Below are 17,740 nucleotides of genomic sequence, written 5' to 3'. Positions count from 1 at the left end.
GCAAGGATTTTGGATTTTATTCCAAGTACAAGGATAAATCATTGAAAGGTTTTAAGCAAGGAATAAGATGGTGCAATTTATATGTATTTTTAAGGTGACTTTGGCTTGTACATGCGGTAGAGACTAAAGAGAAACAAAATGAAAAACAGGATAATCACTGAGAAGCCTATTGCTGAAGTCCACACAGGAAAGAGTAGTGGCTTGTTGTATTCGGCAGTGACATGTAGAGAAATGATTGAAATCAAGAACTACTTAGGGCCCTGTCTGGGTAGCTCAGTCGGTTAGAGCTTTGTCCTGATATGCCAAGGTTGTGGGTTCAATCCCCAGTCAGAGCACATATAAGAATCAACCAATGAATGCATAAATAAATAAACAATGTTTTTCTCTCTCTCTTTCAAATCAATAAATAAAAATGTATTTTTAAAAGAATTGTTTAGGAGGGACTTTTCACAGGACCTGTCAATGGGTTCTGTATGAGTGGTCAGGGAAATGGAGGGATCAAGGATGATCGTTGGGCTTCTGGTTTGACCACTTTGGTGTGAAGGTGGTGACATTTGATGGCATAGCGATGACTCAAGGGGGGCCAGGTTTGGGTAACAGAAGTCTAGTTTAAATTAAATGTTCTGTTTTAAATGTGTTAAGTTTTGAGGTTCCTGTAAGGCATCCAAATTATCAAATAGGAGACCAAAATCCTGTGGCTTTTGAGCTAAAGATACACATTTGGAATTGTCAGCATATAGGTGGCATTAAAGGTAGCAGGTACAGAGAGGAGGGAGACCCAAGCCCTGAGGCCTGCCATCATTCAGAGAGCCGACAGCAAAGGACAAATTATCAAAGAAGATTCAGAAGCACTGTCGGGGAGATAGGAGGGAAACCAGGGGAATAGAGCCCCACAGAAACTAAAGGTTAAGAAGAGCAATGGGCAACCATGTCAAAGACGGTGGGGTTTAATGAATGCCTATGACAGGCAGGAAAAGATTCAGATGAGATCCCATGCCCAACCCCAAAGGGCTCAGTGTCTTATAAGCTTTCTAAGCACCAGAACAGTTCCAATTCAGCTTGATTTTATTCAACAAATATTTTATAAGCAACTAGTAAGTGTGGAATGAGGCAAGGATTCAAGGACAGAGCCCATCCCCTCAAGGAAGCTGCAGTCTGATAAGGATCCCATGGGAAGAGGGGGAGATGTTGTCATTCACAAATTGCATGCATCTGGGGCCACCCCCCCCCAACCCCGCCACAGGGTTCCTTCCCTAATACATACACCTGTCCCCCACTTTTTGAAAGTTAGCATTATGTCACTTTGCTCTTATGAAAGACCTATATTAGTACCTACTTTTTGCTATCTGAAAAACATCCAAAGAGGATTTTCGCTTTTGCAAAAATAGTTCAGTGTTTGTTCTTGCAGCAGTTGTTATTATAGGCAGCAGGCACCCCAAGCAGCGAGAGCAGCCCCACCACGCTCCTTCCCGGGAACCACACTCAGCATCTCAGCATCTAACCACCAGGGGTCTGAGCTGGGTCTGTGAACATCTGTGCTCTACCTTGTGCTTCCTTAGCAAGATGAGTTGTAAGGTATCAGAGAAGCCTAAGTAAGCTTATTGTAAGGCCAGATGTAATTAAGCATATTTGGCATAATTTGGTAGGTTATTTTGGGGTCTGAGAACACTCAAAATATTTCCATATAAATGAATGATAATCACATCTTTGCTTTATGCCATTTCAGCTTACTAAAAGTTTCATAGGCACCTCTAGTTTTGGATAGTGGGGGAAACCTGTAATGGGTTTCTGAGCCCCAATTTCTTGATAAGCCATGAGCTGACCAGAAATGAGGAAACCAAAGGGAGAGGCCTCCAGGATTTCTCATAAGTCAAGAGTAAGGTGATGAAGAAATGACTTAAGAAGGGTATGCTTTGATCTAAAAAGATTAAAATTTTGACACAAACAGCACACAAGACCATATAAAAATGAGATGAAGACATATCCTGATTCTATAAAAATATTAATTTTTTGTATACTACAAGTAGTGAATCTGCTAATGGGAAACTGAATTTGTGTGGTAAATGCTTTTCAGTGTCATCAGTGTGACCTGATGAATAACTTCATCTGGGGTTAATGTCAAAAATCTACCCTCAAGGTTCTCTCGCCAGTGTCATGATAGCCACTGAGATCACCGAGTAATATCTGTGGGCCAGCCATCAACCTGTGGTCACAATGACTAAAGCACAGGGACTAAAATTTCTGATAAAAGACTTCTATGAATTCTTTTCCCCCATAGAGTCAAAGCCATTTTTAAATCAGGAAGGAATTCTAGAAGTCGTGAATTAAAAATTCACTTTATAGATGCAAGTATTGAGACCTACTGACATGAACTTATTTCATAAAAGTCACACTGCTACTAGGTCTTAATTCATCTCTTACAACCTTCCCCGCCCTAGTTAAGCTCAGCATGCAGAGCTGATGTACAATGACCACAAGTTCAAGTCTGGGCTGAGCAGCTTTGCCACTCCTTTGCATATTCACCGCTTACTATTGATCCCTGCTCAGGCCACTGTGAATTGATTCTCGTCCACTTCCCTCCAATTCTAAAGCAGATGCTAATAAGAAGGCCATATAGGTTTTGTTCTCAGTGCTCTAACACATATTAATAAGTTTAATCATGTGGGACAGGTGCAAGTATTATCCCTACTTTGCAGAAGAGTGAACTAAGGCACATAGGAATCAAGTAAGGCCTAAGGTGACAAAGCTAGTCATCGACAACCCAGGTAGTTTGGTTACAGAAAGTATGGTCTTATCTACTCTGCTGCATTGCCTCTGGAGATGGTAAGTCAAAAGCACATGCAAAAGTGCTGCATTTTCAATTTCAAACCAATACTGAAAGAGGCAATACAGTGAGGTGGACAGAATGGTGACATGGGAACTGGGAGTGGCAAGAAGGAAATGAAAGATTTGTCGAATGCCTTTGTGCATCAGGTATTGTTCTAGGTGTGTTATGGGCATTATCTCATCAGTCTTAACTAAGTCAGAGATATAGATAGTTCACAAGCCAGGATATGGAGGCTCAGAGGGCTTAAACATGCTCAGATCGGGGCTGCCTACTTCCTGTGGAGAGTGGGAGAGCTGATCAAACTCAGTCTCTGCCTCTGGGCCTGGGAAGGTGAGAGTCGGGTTCCATTTGTGGCTTCTGAATCTTTTGTTCCCTTCCGTTTATGTGCATACTGTAGAAGCTTTCACAGAGCTTCCTGATCAGGAAGGAGGAGTTAGTTTGACATCTTGGACTGTCCCTGGGATTAGACTAGAGAAGGGGGATGTGCTGGGTCTGGGATTCCAGCATCGCTGCAGGTCAGCACAAACTGGAGATGTGTGCCAAGCCAGCATGAAGCTCATGGAGTCTTGCTCTGGGGAGTTAGGATTTCCAGGTTGGCCATATTCACGAAAGACGTTACTTTATCATCTTGTATCCTTCCGAGGCATAGCTTGGTTCTCCTCTTAGCCTCACTGGGTGCTGCACAACCCGAATGTGGGTCTATGTAGCTCCCTCACATGCTGATTTTGTACCTAATACCTTTTCCATGTAGCAACCCTTGTCCAGTCAATTCATCTTTTCTACTGTCTCCCGTAGACCTGTTGCTTCTGTCCCAACTGTCTCGAGGAAGTCCCTTTGTAGGGGACAAATTCACAACAAATTTTCCCTGAGTTTCAGATCACACATGTGAAAAAGCCATATCTTTCTTTAAAGAGTTATGGATCTAACTGAGGAGATAAGATCTTGCACAAATAAAATATCATTGAGGCTGTATTAAATGCCCTAAGAGAAGCACCAAAGCACGTGCAGATGTTACATGTAGGAATCTTTAAAGGATGCTGGAAATCTTCCATCTGTCCCATCATACCTCTCCACTATACATCCTGGCAGGCTCACCTACAGGTATAGTATCCATGGGCTCCAGTGCCCTCTGGCTTGGGCTTGGCTGATTTCCAGCAGGAGTTTTGAGGGTGGATAGAATGTATGGCTGGAATACTTATTCCTTTGATATCCTGCCTAGTTGTCAGGGCGTTGCTGCAGGTATCAGGTGGCCCTCTCCATGGAGTTCTCCTCAGCAGGTCCCAGGCATCGCTTTCTCTTTCCTCTTGCTCCTTCAGGCCACTGGGTGGTAAGGGCTCACTGGTGTCGTTTGGCCAGAGGACTGACTGCACTATGCCTTGTGCATTCCCTAAATTCTACTCTCACATTGGTAAACAGTTATCAAAGAACAAAAGCTCATTAAATAATCCAGTTTGAGGATGCCACATGCCTCCTGCCAGGATCTGGCCCAGTGAAGTAGGAATTCTACAAGCAAAGGGAATAATGCCCCAACATGGAGTCCAGAATGAATGAGTGTAAAGTGAGTTGAGCAGGGAAAACCTAAATAAAAGGAAGGTTGAGGCTATCCTGGAAGGCCACAAATGCTATGGCAAGATATCTGGACTTTATTGATCCCCGTGTACAATGGAAATATTGATGATTTCTGAATAGGGAAGTAAGATGATTACAAGTCCGTCATTTTTAGAGAAATAATTTTGCCACAAGAAGGTAACATGTATTCTGGCAGTGAGGGACACCCATGAAGGAGGAAAAAAGAGTAAGAAGGAAATAAAAATGCATATACTTTGACTAAGAAAATCCATTTCCAGAGATTTATCACAAATAAATAATTTAAAACATGCACAAAGATTTAACTGCAATGATATTCACTGAAGTGGTACTTCAAAAACTAAAAATTGTAAACGACCAAATTTATAATAAATAACCCAAATTTTTTCTACAAAGGAAATATATAGAGCCACTTGAACTGATACTGCACATATGTACTTATTGGCTTGGTAAAATATTAGTATTATATTGCTAAATTAAAATAGAATCTTGTAAAACTGACCAAAAATTTAATATATGTGAATTTACTTGTTTATGTGGACAAAATTTTAAAAGGATGTACATTAAAAAAATAAGAAATAAAAGGATGTACATTGAATTTGTATGAGCTAAATAGCATGTTTCCTATAATGAGCATAACTTGTCTAACAAAGGAAACATTATGTAGTTGTCAAAGGTAGAGCTTTTGCAGACCTTGATTAGCATGGGAATAATAGGAGTGGTAAGGGGGGAATTGATGACATTATGCATGTGGAATCAAATAACTTGGTGCCTGGATAAAGGATCCAGGTGCCTATGAATCATAGTGCCCCTGGGAAACACTGTGAGTCTTGGACGTAGCACAATACCACCTTCATCTTGATTAAGGTTAGTAGAGGTGTTATCAACGACTTGAGCAAGAAAAAAACCTCCTGAAGACAGGTTTGACAGGTCAGAACTTAGGGCTCAGTTACTGAATGCATACAAACAAGTCCATTTGACATCCACAGTTCCAGAGTCTCCAGGAAAACCAAGTCTAAAAAGGGCATTAAGGCACTGCCACAGAGGAATGAAGACTAACCCTGGAGTGAATAATACATTTTGGAATTGGCTAAAGTATTGAATAGAGAATTCTTTATTTTCTCTCCACTGTAGAAACTTAGAGGCATGACCATCTAGGGCCCGCTATCTTCTGGAAGGGCTTCACCTCTGAAGTCTTGTACTTCCAATTCCACTCCCTACCATGACATTTCACCCTCCCACTTTGTCACTCTGCCTAGGATAGGTTCTTCCAACCCACTCAAATATATTTTTTCAGTGCTTCCTGGTTATTGATGTTATGTATGTATGTGTGTATTCCTATATATATGAATTCTCTTTCCCATATAAGTGTGTGTTTTTGTGTATGTGTATCTCAAGTGGTCACTCTGCTTACCAACTATTGTTCTCAGCAATCAGCATGCATGATCCTTCAAACCTCACTGCACCCTGTGATATAGATGCTATTATTATTTCTATTTTACAGATTAGGAAACTGAGGGATTAATAGGCCGTGTAACTTGCCCAAGGCCTTAGCGCTAGTACAGTAGTACTGGATACAAACCCAAGTCTGTATGACTCAGCCCTTTTAATTAGTATTATACTTCAGCATACAGAAGTGTCAAGATATGTATCACATTGTTAAATAAGTACCAAATGAGGTTGCGGTTATGGAAACACCCCCACTTTCTTTCTTTTGTTGTTGTTGTTTTGTTCAGATTTCTAACAATACAAATAAATGACATCTTAACTAGAAAGAAATAATCTATCTTTTCACATTACCATCAATTCCCTTCTTTTCTTTGCCGTTGGCCAAACTACTCTCCTAATTTCCAAGCCCAGGTAACCCTCCTTTCTGGTCCTGTTTCTGAATTGGCAAACATTCCCGGAAAAGCACATCACCGGACAGACTGACTCCATGACTAATGAGTGAATTCCAGCCACCTGGGGCTCAGAGGCTTCAGACATTCTCAGGCTGAGCTCACACCTACCCCCCAGATTTTCACTCTTCCTCTTGCTTTCCTCACTCAAGCTATAGCCATGTCCCTTTCCTTTTCTTCTCCATAAAATGTCTTCAGAGTAATCTACACTTCGAGTCGTTGTATCCTCATCTCTACTCCTGATAGCCTCCCTGCCTTTATCCCTTGATTATACTAAAATTGGTTTTAGGGGTTAAAAATTAAAATTGGTTTTGCCCTCCTAATTGCTAATCCCATAGCCCTTTCTTTGGTCTTCACCCATTCTATTTAATCAACAGTGTTGATCATACCGACCTTTGAAAATCTCTTTCTCCCTTGACTTCTGTAGAGCTTCCCTCTCCTAGTTTCCATCATCGCTTTGATTAACCTTTCACAGTTTCATCCACTGGCTCCTTTTCCTCCTACCTTCCCTGAACGTGTTCTTTAGAATTCTACCTTCTACCTCTGCTCTCTCTAAAAGCTCTCAATGGCCAATCTCATGCAGTCTAGGCATTTTCACTTCCAAATAACTTCTGCTCAGGTTTCTATACTGAGCTTCAAGATTACATAACTACCCATGAGACAAGGTTCCACCCAGAGGTGTCCTAGCTCACTACAGAGGAAAGAAGTCCCATTTTCTAGTGTTTGCTGGTTTCTGCGGCATGAACTCCCAACTCTGACTGACTTCTAGCTATCAATGTAAGGTTACTGAATAGAGCTAGAAAGAAGTTTACAGAGATGGCTCTCTCAAGCAGGTATAAGGCAACTCCACACACCACTTATTCCACCTCGTATCCAAGGACAGAGAATCTCAAACATTTCTTTTGACATATGTTGTAAGACACATTTTATACCAGTTACATACATACTTACATACATGCAAATAAAAGTTCTGTGGAACAACACTTAACCTTACCACATACGATACACTTTAAAATTTATCATGTTCCATTTCTTTTTTTTTTTAAATATATTTTATTGATTTTTTACAGAGAGGAAGGGAGAGAGATAGAGAGCCAGAAACATCGATGAGAGAGAAACATCGACCAGCTGCCTCCTGCACATCCCCCACTGGGGATATGCCCGCAACCCAGGCACATGCCCCCGACCGGAATCGAACCCGGGACCCTTCAGTCCGCAGGCCGACGCTCTATCCACTGAGCCAAACCGGTCTCGGCTATCATGTTCCATTTCATTAAAAACTACTTGTCTAGGCTCACCAAGTACATTTCATAAGCCATTAATAATTCCAGACTCACCATTTTTAAACCATCATCCTCAAATCTTTCAAACCCAATATACACAAAATTGCATTTATTAACTCACTTCTCTAATCTGTTCCCTTTTCCTATTTTTCTGTCTCACTTAATGAACCAGCATCTCCCTGGTTTCCCCAGCTAGAAATCTCAGGGCCATTTTGGACTCATTCCCCTTTTTTGTCCTCTCACCCATTTCTACCTTGCTAACATTTCCCAGGTAGGCCTTCCACTCTCAATTCCCACTGTCACTATCCTGTTTTATATCATCACCTTTCTCCTAATAGCCTCCTATCCCATCCCCTGCTTTTGGCTTCTCCAATCTTAGTTCATCTTTTTCCAGTACAACATTATCTTCCAAAAATAAGAAATGCAACTGCTGTGCTTAAAAACGTTTGTGGTTCCCCCAAGGTATTTTTCATTCATTTAGAAAACATTTATTGGGCAACTACTGTGTTCCAAGCTCCTTACTGGATACAGGTTAATAAAATAACGTAGCTCCTGTCCTCAAGAAGCTCACAGTGCAAACTCTATTGCATCATTCACAAGACGGTTATTGTGGTGCCAGCTCACCTTCACATCCTTAACTTCTGCTCCATCTTACCTATGTACCTGATGCTCTTGCCACATGGAGAACTGGACATTCCCAAAGTACATTGTTCACTGTAGGCCCTTGTGCCTTTGCTCACGAAGTTCCACCTTCCGTAGAATTCTCTTCCTCTCTTCCTTCCAGATAAATTCGTACTCATTCTTGAAAGCCATTGTGATGGTGAAGGCTTTCTTTTCACAAATATGTAATCATGCCCTTACTCCTAATAGTTAAATAGTACTGAAGTACCAAGAGAATAAAGCCAGAATCTCCCACCTGAGCCCACCCTAATTTCAGTACAATTTCCCAAAGAGAATCACTCTAGTGGTTTCTGTTTTTAGATATCCAGTGGTGATCTCAATGCTTCCAAAATAATATACTGTATTATTATTTCGTGGTGCATCATCTTAGAACTATTTATCTCATTCCTAGCTCATGTATTCACTGGTCCTATCTGTTCTCTTCCCTGATCTTCTTAATAGAGTGACATCTCTATACTCAGGCCCTTCACAGCTCTCTCCTCTGCAAACTTACTATGTATCCAGATCTTTATTAACTGTTCTACCAATTATAGACAGTATCTCTTGATTCTCCACTTTCTTAAAATGAGACCCTTACCAACCCAAATTCTATTCTGCTCCCCACTGCACCTCCTTTTAGCATTTAAAAATTACATTTAAAAATTAATCATAGTCACATTCTCTTGTATAGTTATGTTGTAATGTACCCCAAGAATCACACAAGGATGCCTCAAGAAGTCGAATTAAGGAGCCACGTTTATTTCAAAGCCGGCGGCTACGAGGGGGAAAAATGCTCTCCAAATCTCGTAGCGCCTGAGTGAGAGCAGTAGTCAGCTTATAAAGGCAAAAACCACATCCTGCTAGATATTGGAATGTGGAATTATCTTGCGAAAGCAGTTTTACAGAAGCAAAATTGAGCAAAGTTAATAATCTCTAAAGTATTCCTGGAGCCACTGAGTTAAGGAAAGCAATTTTGTGTCTGGTCCTCAGACACAGGAGAATAACCTTTGTGATGTGGGCTGGCAACATAATGGGGTGATTTATGTGAGCTTCCAGGTCTCAATCTGGAAACTGAGGTAACTACCCAATTGTTTAAGCAAGCAGGTGTGTACAGAAGCCAGAATAGCAGGGTTAAAATTCAAACAGCAGTTTTTACCCAAGATGAATGTTACTATGCTTCATTGCTTCAGTGATACTCCATTCTTCTTTGGCTTGTTTACCAGGTAATTCTAAAAATTGAAAATCAATGAGCAATATTTCCATTATTAGACTATGAATCTTCTTTATAGTCTAGTGGAGCTTTCTGATCATACTTTCTTCTCTGGGCCATTTGCAGAAGTATATTCTTGGATTCCAGGTTTAAATGTAGTTTGAATTTTTAGATACCACCCAGGAAGTAGCTCAAAAATCAATCCAGGGAGATCCTAGATGGCGCCAGAGTAGATGGAAACTATATTCACCTCCTCCCAGACCAAACTGGAATTATAATAAATTATAGAGCAATTATCCCAAATAATTGCTGAAGAGGAGTTGAAGAGAAGTCTTAAAACCAAGGATTTGCAGAAGCCACATTGAGACTGGAAGGGCAGAAATGCAAAAAGGGCTGCCCCACTCCCAGAGAAGAGGCTAAGGTTACAGAGTAATACGTCAGCTGCAGGAGGTTCCCCCTGAGAAACATGGGGCCTAAGCCGGGCTCCCCAGCCCAGAGCACCAGAGCCAGAAAGAGGCACCACATAACATCTGGCTGTGAAAAGCAGTGGGGTTTCTGTTCATCAGGGAGAGATGGAGTTCGCTATCAATACCGTCTTAAAGGGCCAAGACACAAAATTTCATTTGAAGCCACTCATCCTGGATTCCTGCTGAAGGAGGTGAATAAACTAAAGTCAAAAGGTGTGTGTCGGGGGAAGGTAGAGTAGCGGGGGGAGTTGGAGGGGGGGGGCGGCGCTGGGGTTTGTGGCTCTGAGCAGAGAGCTAAAGGGAGCAGGACTCTGTGCTGAGTCATTCTCCCTTGCTGGGGATGCCATCTTTTTTGGGTGGAGCACTCTCTGCCCTGTAACATCAGCCCTGGGAGAAAGCAATAACCCCACCCTCTGGTCTCCCTCTTGTCCCACCTTGTGGCGCTTACACCTTGCTGAGAAGTACAGCCAGAGGCTTTTCAGTGACTGAGCCTAACAAGTAGCCTGCAGGTGAAGGCAGGTAGAGCCAGATCTTGGGGTACCTTAGGACATCCGCTGGCCTGCCCTTGGGCTCGCTGATAAAAGCCAGCCTTGATGTGCAGCTTGGTCCTTTATGTGCACACCCAGGCCCAGCAGAGGGAGCCATAAGCTGTGGATCACTTGTAGCTCCAAAAAGTTTGCCAAGGACCAATCACAGGCAGCATCTTCTATTGGCCTGTACCAGAGACCCTCTCAAGAGGCCCAGAACCAACACACCGAGGGGCCAGTTTCAGTCAACAACTGAACAGGATCCAATAAGCTTCACAAGCAGCATATCCAAAGGGAGGTCACAGCAGGCACAACACTCTGCTGAGGCGAATTCCGCTCGGAGTGGGCAGCACCTGCACAGCAGCTCACATATCTTAGTTGGGGTTGAGCCTCACAGTCAGCCAGCCTGAGGGTCATCCATTCCCCATATGAGCAAGCCAATACCAGCCAAGACAACTACAACAGCAAGGCCCACATAACCCACACAAAGGACACTCCTGGAGCATCCAGATCAGGTGATCAAGGAGACTGCACCAGTGGACTCCACGGGACACCTCCTACGTAAGGCCAACCCACCAAGACTGGGAGTCATAGCAAATCTGTCGCACAAAGAGGCAGTCAAAATGGGGAGACAAAGAAACAGGCCCAAAATGACAGAAGAGGAGAAATCTGCAGAAAAAGAGCCAAATGAGCCCATTAGACATGGCTCAGTGGTTGAGCATCGACCTAATCTTGAGAAAGCAGAGCAAAGTTGAAGGAATCACACTACCAGATATCAAACTATGCTACAAGGCCATAGTAATCAAAACAGCATGGTACTGGCAAAAAAACAAAAACACAAAACCAGACATATAGATCAATGAAATGGAATAGAGGGCCCAGAAATAATCCCCTGCCTCTATAGTTAATTAATATTTGACAAAGGAGGCAAGAAGATACAATGAGGTAAAGATAGTTGATTCAATAAATGGTGCTGGAAATATTGGACAGATACATGCAAAAAAAAAAAAAAAAGAAAGAAAGAAAAGAAAAGAAACTAGACCACCTTCTTACCCCATACAAAAGAATAAACTCAAAATGGATAAAAGACTTAAATATTGGACTCAAAACCATAAAAATCTTAGAAGAAAACATAGGCAGTAAAATCTCAGACATTTCTTATAGCAATATTTTTTCTGATATATCTCCTCAGGCAAGGGAAACAAAAGAAGAAAAAATAAACAAATGGGATTACATCAAACTAAAAAGTTTTTGTAAAGCAAAGGAAACCATCAACAAAATTAAAAGACAACCCACTGAAAGGGATACAACATATTCGCCAATACATTGAGATAAGGGGTTAATATCCAAAATTTACAAAGAACTTTTAAAATTCAACACTAACAAAACAAACACTCCAATTTAAAAAATGGCCAAAGGACATGAATAGAAAAAATGGCCAAAGAGGACATACAGATGGCCAATAGACATATGAAAAAATAGTCACCATCACTAATCATCAGAGAAATGCAAATTAAAACCACAATGAGATATTACCTTGAAGCATCCATCTTATATAAAAACTGCTGTTTGAAATTTTAACCCTGCTATTTTGGCTTCTGTAAACACTTGCTTGCTTGCTTAAATAATAAGGAAAATAAGCCTACTCCCATTCCAGAGAGGCCATCAACTATGCCCCAGACAGAATTATCAGTGCTGGCACCAGGCCAGGCCTTGAGATATGGTCTCATGGTCCCTTCCCAGCACACAGGCCTTCTTTCTCAGAAGGCCTGGAAGTCTCATTCCAAATCTGGGAAACAAAGAACTAGAAAAAGTATAAATAGAAAAAGTTTCCTCCATGTTGGGGGTCCCAGAATTTGAAAGACACATTTTTCTCTGGGCCCGCTCATAATTATAATAACATGTAACTCCCTTTCTCTCTAAGTGTGGCTTGGGTTTTCTCCGGTCTTCTGTAACAACCTTATACCTGTCAGAATGGCTATCATCAATAAATCAACAAACAACAAGTATTGGTGAGAATGCGAAGAAAAGGGAACCCTGTGCACTGCAGGTGGGAATGCAGACTGGTGCAGCCACTGTGGAAAGCAGTAAGGAGTTACCTCAAAAAATAAAAAGTGGAGCTGCCTTATGATGCAGTGATTCCACTTCTGGAAATATATCCGAAAAGACCCAAAACACTAACTCAAAGGAATATGTGCACTCTTATGTTCATTGCAGCATTATTTACAATAGTCAAGATTTGGAAGCAGCCCGAATGCCCATCAGCAGATGAGTGGATAAAAAAGCTGTGGTTGCCCTAACTGGTTTGGCTCAGTGGATAGAGCATCAGCCTGCGGACTCAAGGTCCCAGGTTCGATTCCGGTCAAGGGCATGTACCTTGGTTGTGGGCACATCCGCAGTAGGGAGTGTGCAGGAGGCAGCTGATCGATGTTTCTCTCTCATCGATGTTTCTAACTCTCTATCCCTCTCCCGTCCTCTCTGTAAGAAATCAATAAAATACATAAAAATAAAAATCATCATTCTCCCCTTAAAAAAAAAAAAAAAAAAGCTGTGTTACATTTACACAGTGGAATACTATTCGACCGTAAAAAAGAAAGAAATCTTACCCTTTGCAACAGCATGCATAGACCTGGAGAGCATTATGCTAAGTGAAATAAGCCAGTCAGAGAAAGACAAGTACCATATGATTTCACTCAAATATGGAATCTAATAAACACAATGAACTAACAATCAAAATAGAGACAGACTCATAGATAGAGATCAGGCTGACAGCTGTTGGTGGTTGTGCGTGGTGGTGGGGCATGGTGATGGCGGTGGAGGAATTGAACACAAAAGAAAAACAAGAGAAGGAACTCATGGACATGGACAACAGTGTGGTGACTGCTAGGGGTGGGGGGGATGCAGAGGAGGGAATAGAGGGGGTAAATGGTGATGGGCAGAGACGATTTCAGGTGGTGAACACAATACTGTGTACAGAGGGTGTGTTGTAGAATTCTGCACCTGAAATCTGTATAATTTTGTTAACTCGTGTCACCCTAATAAATTTAATAAAAAGGAAAATAAACATTTAAAAGAATCAATCTATTTTAGGTTCCATCACACTTGCCTTTCCCACATTTTCCCCCTTGCAGCTCCTAGATTTAACTTAATTTTTAAAATTTTAAAATTAGGTAATTTAAACTTGTATTTATTTATTTATTTTTCTATCCCATCACTTTTATTAGTCTCTGGGTTCCCAATCATAATTACAGTTTTATCAAATCCCATTTACCCCTCCAGTGTAACCACTCCAATCACGATGGTTAGTCTCCAGGCCTAGGCGCAGCTGTCATTCTGGAACTTCCCTCCTCTGCTCGCTCATCTGGATTGGAGCCATTTGACCTTATGCAGCAAGGGTAAGGGTGGCTCTGACTCCCACCGCTTCCAAGGACAGCCAGTAACTCACTCTCTGAACTCCCACAGTCCTCTGCATTTACTTACATGGAGCAGCACTCTGTGCTGTTATTTTATTATCCTTCAGGGCACAGGCTGTGTCTTATTCATCCTTGAAATGGCGCCTGGCATTCCGTTGGCCTTTAATAAAATTATTTGGAAACATTATTGAGCACATGATTCAACCCAATATCTTGACTGAAGGGGAGAGCCATCATTTGCTCATATTAAAGGGTAAGTAAGCGCTGCTAAGTTGGTGGGAAATGGGAGTGAGATTTAAAAAATAAGAAATAGCTCAACAAAGAATCAACTTATAAACACAAGTACATTATTTCTTTTCTTCACTGAGCAGCACTAAAATCAAACCCTCATCAGACCCACATGTCTGTGTCAACTTGTCCTCCTTTTGGATGTGGGGCCCATTCTGTATTCATTTCACTGGACCAACACAGCCAGATAAAATACAGAATGCCTAATTAAATTTGAATTTCAGAGAAACATCAAATAATTTTTAGTAAAAGTATGTTCCAAATATTGCATGAAACCTACTTATACTAAAACCTTTTTGTTGTTTATCTAAAATTCAAATTTAACCGGATGTCCTGCACTTTTATTTGCTCAATTTGGCAACCCTACCCTGGGTATTGTCTCCAGGCAGTAACTTGCTAAATGCCAACCACTCGGACAGCCTCAGGGAATATGATCTGATGGTGATGGAAGAGGCATAGAGCTGGCATTGAGACAAGTAAATAAAATACTTCCTACTTGCCTTCAAGACCTGCTTTCAAATCCCACCATCTTTTTCAGTGTGATGCAGTCCCATGCTGCTTCTCAACTTAAGGCCAAAGGCAGGAGGGTCTTCGAGATCTCTTGGGTAGCCTTTCAGATTGCACGTACCCTTTCAGATTAATATTCTGGAGGCAGATGGTTACACAGGAGGTTCTCTCAGGCAGTACTGGAAAATGTCATTAGGCTAATGTAGTTTTATTTAATTTTTCATGCATCTGTTTCATATGTCACTGATTCTTTATAGGTATTGCTATTAGATAAGTGTTGAATGTCGCCCATGAGCCATGCTCACCTTAAGTATTTCACCTGCATTTGAATTTTATTCCCACAAGGTGACTTTGACTGATGGACTTTGATTATCTCCCTGATAGTGATGAGGAAACTGAGAAGCAGGAACGATAAAGAATTTGCCCAAGGTCAAAGCACTCATAAGTGGGAGAAAAGAGCTATAATCCATGAGTCCTCAGAATAAAAATAAAATAAATTTCATTTATAGTTCCATCACCCTCCAAAAAATCACTATTGAAAAAAATGCAAACTTTAATAACACCAGGCATAAATTTCAAACTATGTTCCCTGAGTCTCTAACGGAAACTTTTAATAAATATGCTTTTATTGGAAAGTGGATTGAGAAGAAAGCATTGGGAAATGGGGAAGGGGATTTCAGTTTAAACTACAAATAACTGGGATTAAACTGAGCTATGAGATGGCCCCTCTTACACCATTCCCCCCTAAGCCAGCGGTTCTCAATCTGTGGGTCGTGACCCCTTTGGGGGTTGAAGGACCCTTTCACCGGGGTCGTCTAAGACCATCGGAAAACACATATATAATTACATATTGTTTTTGTGATTAATCACTATGCATTAATTATGTTCAATTTGTAACAATGAAATTGGGGGTCGCCACAACAGGAGGAACTGTATGAAAGGGTCGCTCGTTCTGATCGCCTTGCATTGTACTCCCTCGGAGAAATGAAACCAGCCCCGTGGCAGGCTTTCCAATCCACAGCACAGTCTGCCCAGTTTCTGATTCGGTGTCCACCCTGCAGTGTACCCGAATGCGGAATGCGCAGGGCATACCAGATTACAGATGCAAGCGGAGGGAATCTAGAGAGACAAGCAAGGTTGGATGGATGTGGGGCGAACCAAACAGGGAACAGATCTCTGAATCAGAACGGAGTCTGAGAACAGAAACTGGGGGGAGGGGGGGCACAGCAACCCCTCCCAGGCGCTGTCTGGGTCCATCCGGGGCGCGTTACATTAGTCCGCGAGTCCAGGTCGCGGGATCCCGGGCCCTGGGGAGGGTGCTGGGTGCTCTGCGCACCCTCGCATCCCAAACCGCCTCTGCTCGTGGGCGGCTGGTGGCCACACGCTCCTCCCCGGCCCCTCCTCCTGCAGCTGGGGGAGGAGAAGTTGGGGCGATAAAACAGCACGGGACGGACCTGGGGCAAAGCCTGTGGGCTGCCCACTCGTCCGCCGCACGCCCGGCCGCCCCGCAGCCAAGGTGACTGCTGCTGGCAGAGACCCGCGGTGCTGGCAGCAGCCGCCGAGAAGGCCGCGCTCGGGTTGCGTCGGAGCGCCGCGGAACGCACCCAGGTCCCGGGTTCTTGGGAGCAGCTCGCCTGGTAAGGAGGGAGCCCGGGGGAGAGGCGGGAGCCAGGGGAGAGGTGCGGGGCCCGCGGGGCTCGGGCTGGACCGGCGCCGCACGGGAGGCAGAGACCTAGGAGCGCCTGGGAGCTGGGGGGCTGCGCTGGGATGTTTGCGGTCGGCGGGACTGAATTCGAACCCCGTCTCCCGCACCTTTTCCCGAGGAAGAAACCCAAAGAATTCGGTGCCGAAAGGGAGAATCAGGCCCAAGGAACTGGGAGCCTGAGGAGTTTTCTGATCAATAGGTCTCTCCCGGGGACAAAACAAGCAAAGCAAAACCCGCCCTTTGGGAGTATTGCTTCTGCATCAACCCAGTTCTGAGGCGCTGTTTGGGACCAGAATTACAAAAACAAAGCTTGTGGGCTCTTTCACTCCTCACACCCCACAGCGCCCCCCCCCCCCCCCCGTGGGCCCCGTGAGATCAGGGATGCGCTGCTCTACCCAGGGCCGGAAGGGATTCATTTTTAAATTTTTAAAAGTCAAACAAAACCTGGAAGCGCGAATATGCTCTTCTCCATCATTCCCTGGAGCTTCTACTGGAAGATTCTATCTCCAAAAACGAAAAGGTCGGGCTTTCCGTCAGACCTGTGGTTTTTGGCGCTGCTGCAAAGGTGATGCGGGAGGAGGAGGGAGAGGTGTGGGGGCTCAGGAGGGGAGCTTGCCGCCTTTGAAGTTCACACAGGCTCAGATTTGGGAGGGACTTGTATTAGCAAATCAGTCTTGCACGAATTGCCTTTGACCAAACGAGAATGCTGAGCTGGGACACTGGTATGTGAATAAGAGCAGGAAAATGCGTCTTTCAAAGTGTTGACAATCCCAAAAGGCTCAGGACCAAATCTCAGGCTAACATGGAACTCGGGGATCAGGGCATTAAGTATTGGCTTGATCCCTAAGAAGGAGATGGAGCTGCCAGGATGCGGACCGATGTCCTCACAGAGGGAGGCCTGGTGGCCCAGGTGAGAGAGCCCACCTACATGGCATTTTCCAGCCTGCGGGCTTCCACTCACTGCCTCTGGGCACGGAGGGTTCTCTCTCTTCCCCAGACAGTTGTGCAGGAGTTGCTGCTGGGGACAGTGTGATGATGCTCTTCATTGAAATGGGCCCTTCCTCCTTAGGCTGACAGCACAGTCTGTCACCACAGACTATCACCAGGGCTGCCAGTGTCCGCAGAGCTACTGACAGTGAGGGAGGAGCAGAGTAGGGAGGAATTGTCAAATGGGTGGCTCAGCAACAGGGACAATTGAGAAACATCCCTTCTGAGGTGTGAAAGGGCTTGCCTAGCACCCCAACTGTTCCCCCCCCAAAAAAAACAACAACAAAAAATAGAAGCCTGAGCAGCTGGTTCCTCATTTCCTCTCCCCTTTATGTCTGTGCCCTCACAGGGTTAGATTTGGGGACGGTTAGATTTGGGGAT

General features: G+C 43.4%; 1 protein-coding gene across 3 annotated transcripts in view; it reads left to right on the top strand.

Annotated features, from left to right (window-relative positions):
- Positions 1–15,750: 15,750 nt before the first annotated feature.
- PLA2G7 (phospholipase A2 group VII) overlaps positions 15,751–17,740 on the top strand; it is a 37,517-nt gene continuing 35,527 nt past the window's right edge. For 2 of the 3 annotated variants that reach the window (XM_081094904.1, XM_081094903.1), the window contains exon 1: positions 15,766–16,304. The gene's annotated coding sequence lies outside the window, so the exon portion shown is untranslated. Of the gene's footprint in view, positions 16,305–17,740 lie in introns of all 3 variants that reach the window. The other variant, XM_081094902.1, reaches the window with a different exon arrangement.

The sequence above is a fragment of the Myotis nattereri genome (genome assembly GCF_964212035.1).
Source record: "Myotis nattereri genome assembly, chromosome: 6".
Classification (NCBI taxonomy): Eukaryota; Metazoa; Chordata; class Mammalia; order Chiroptera; family Vespertilionidae; genus Myotis; species Myotis nattereri.
Note: the sequence above shows the minus strand (reverse complement) of the source record. Positions and strands in the feature narration are given on the sequence as shown.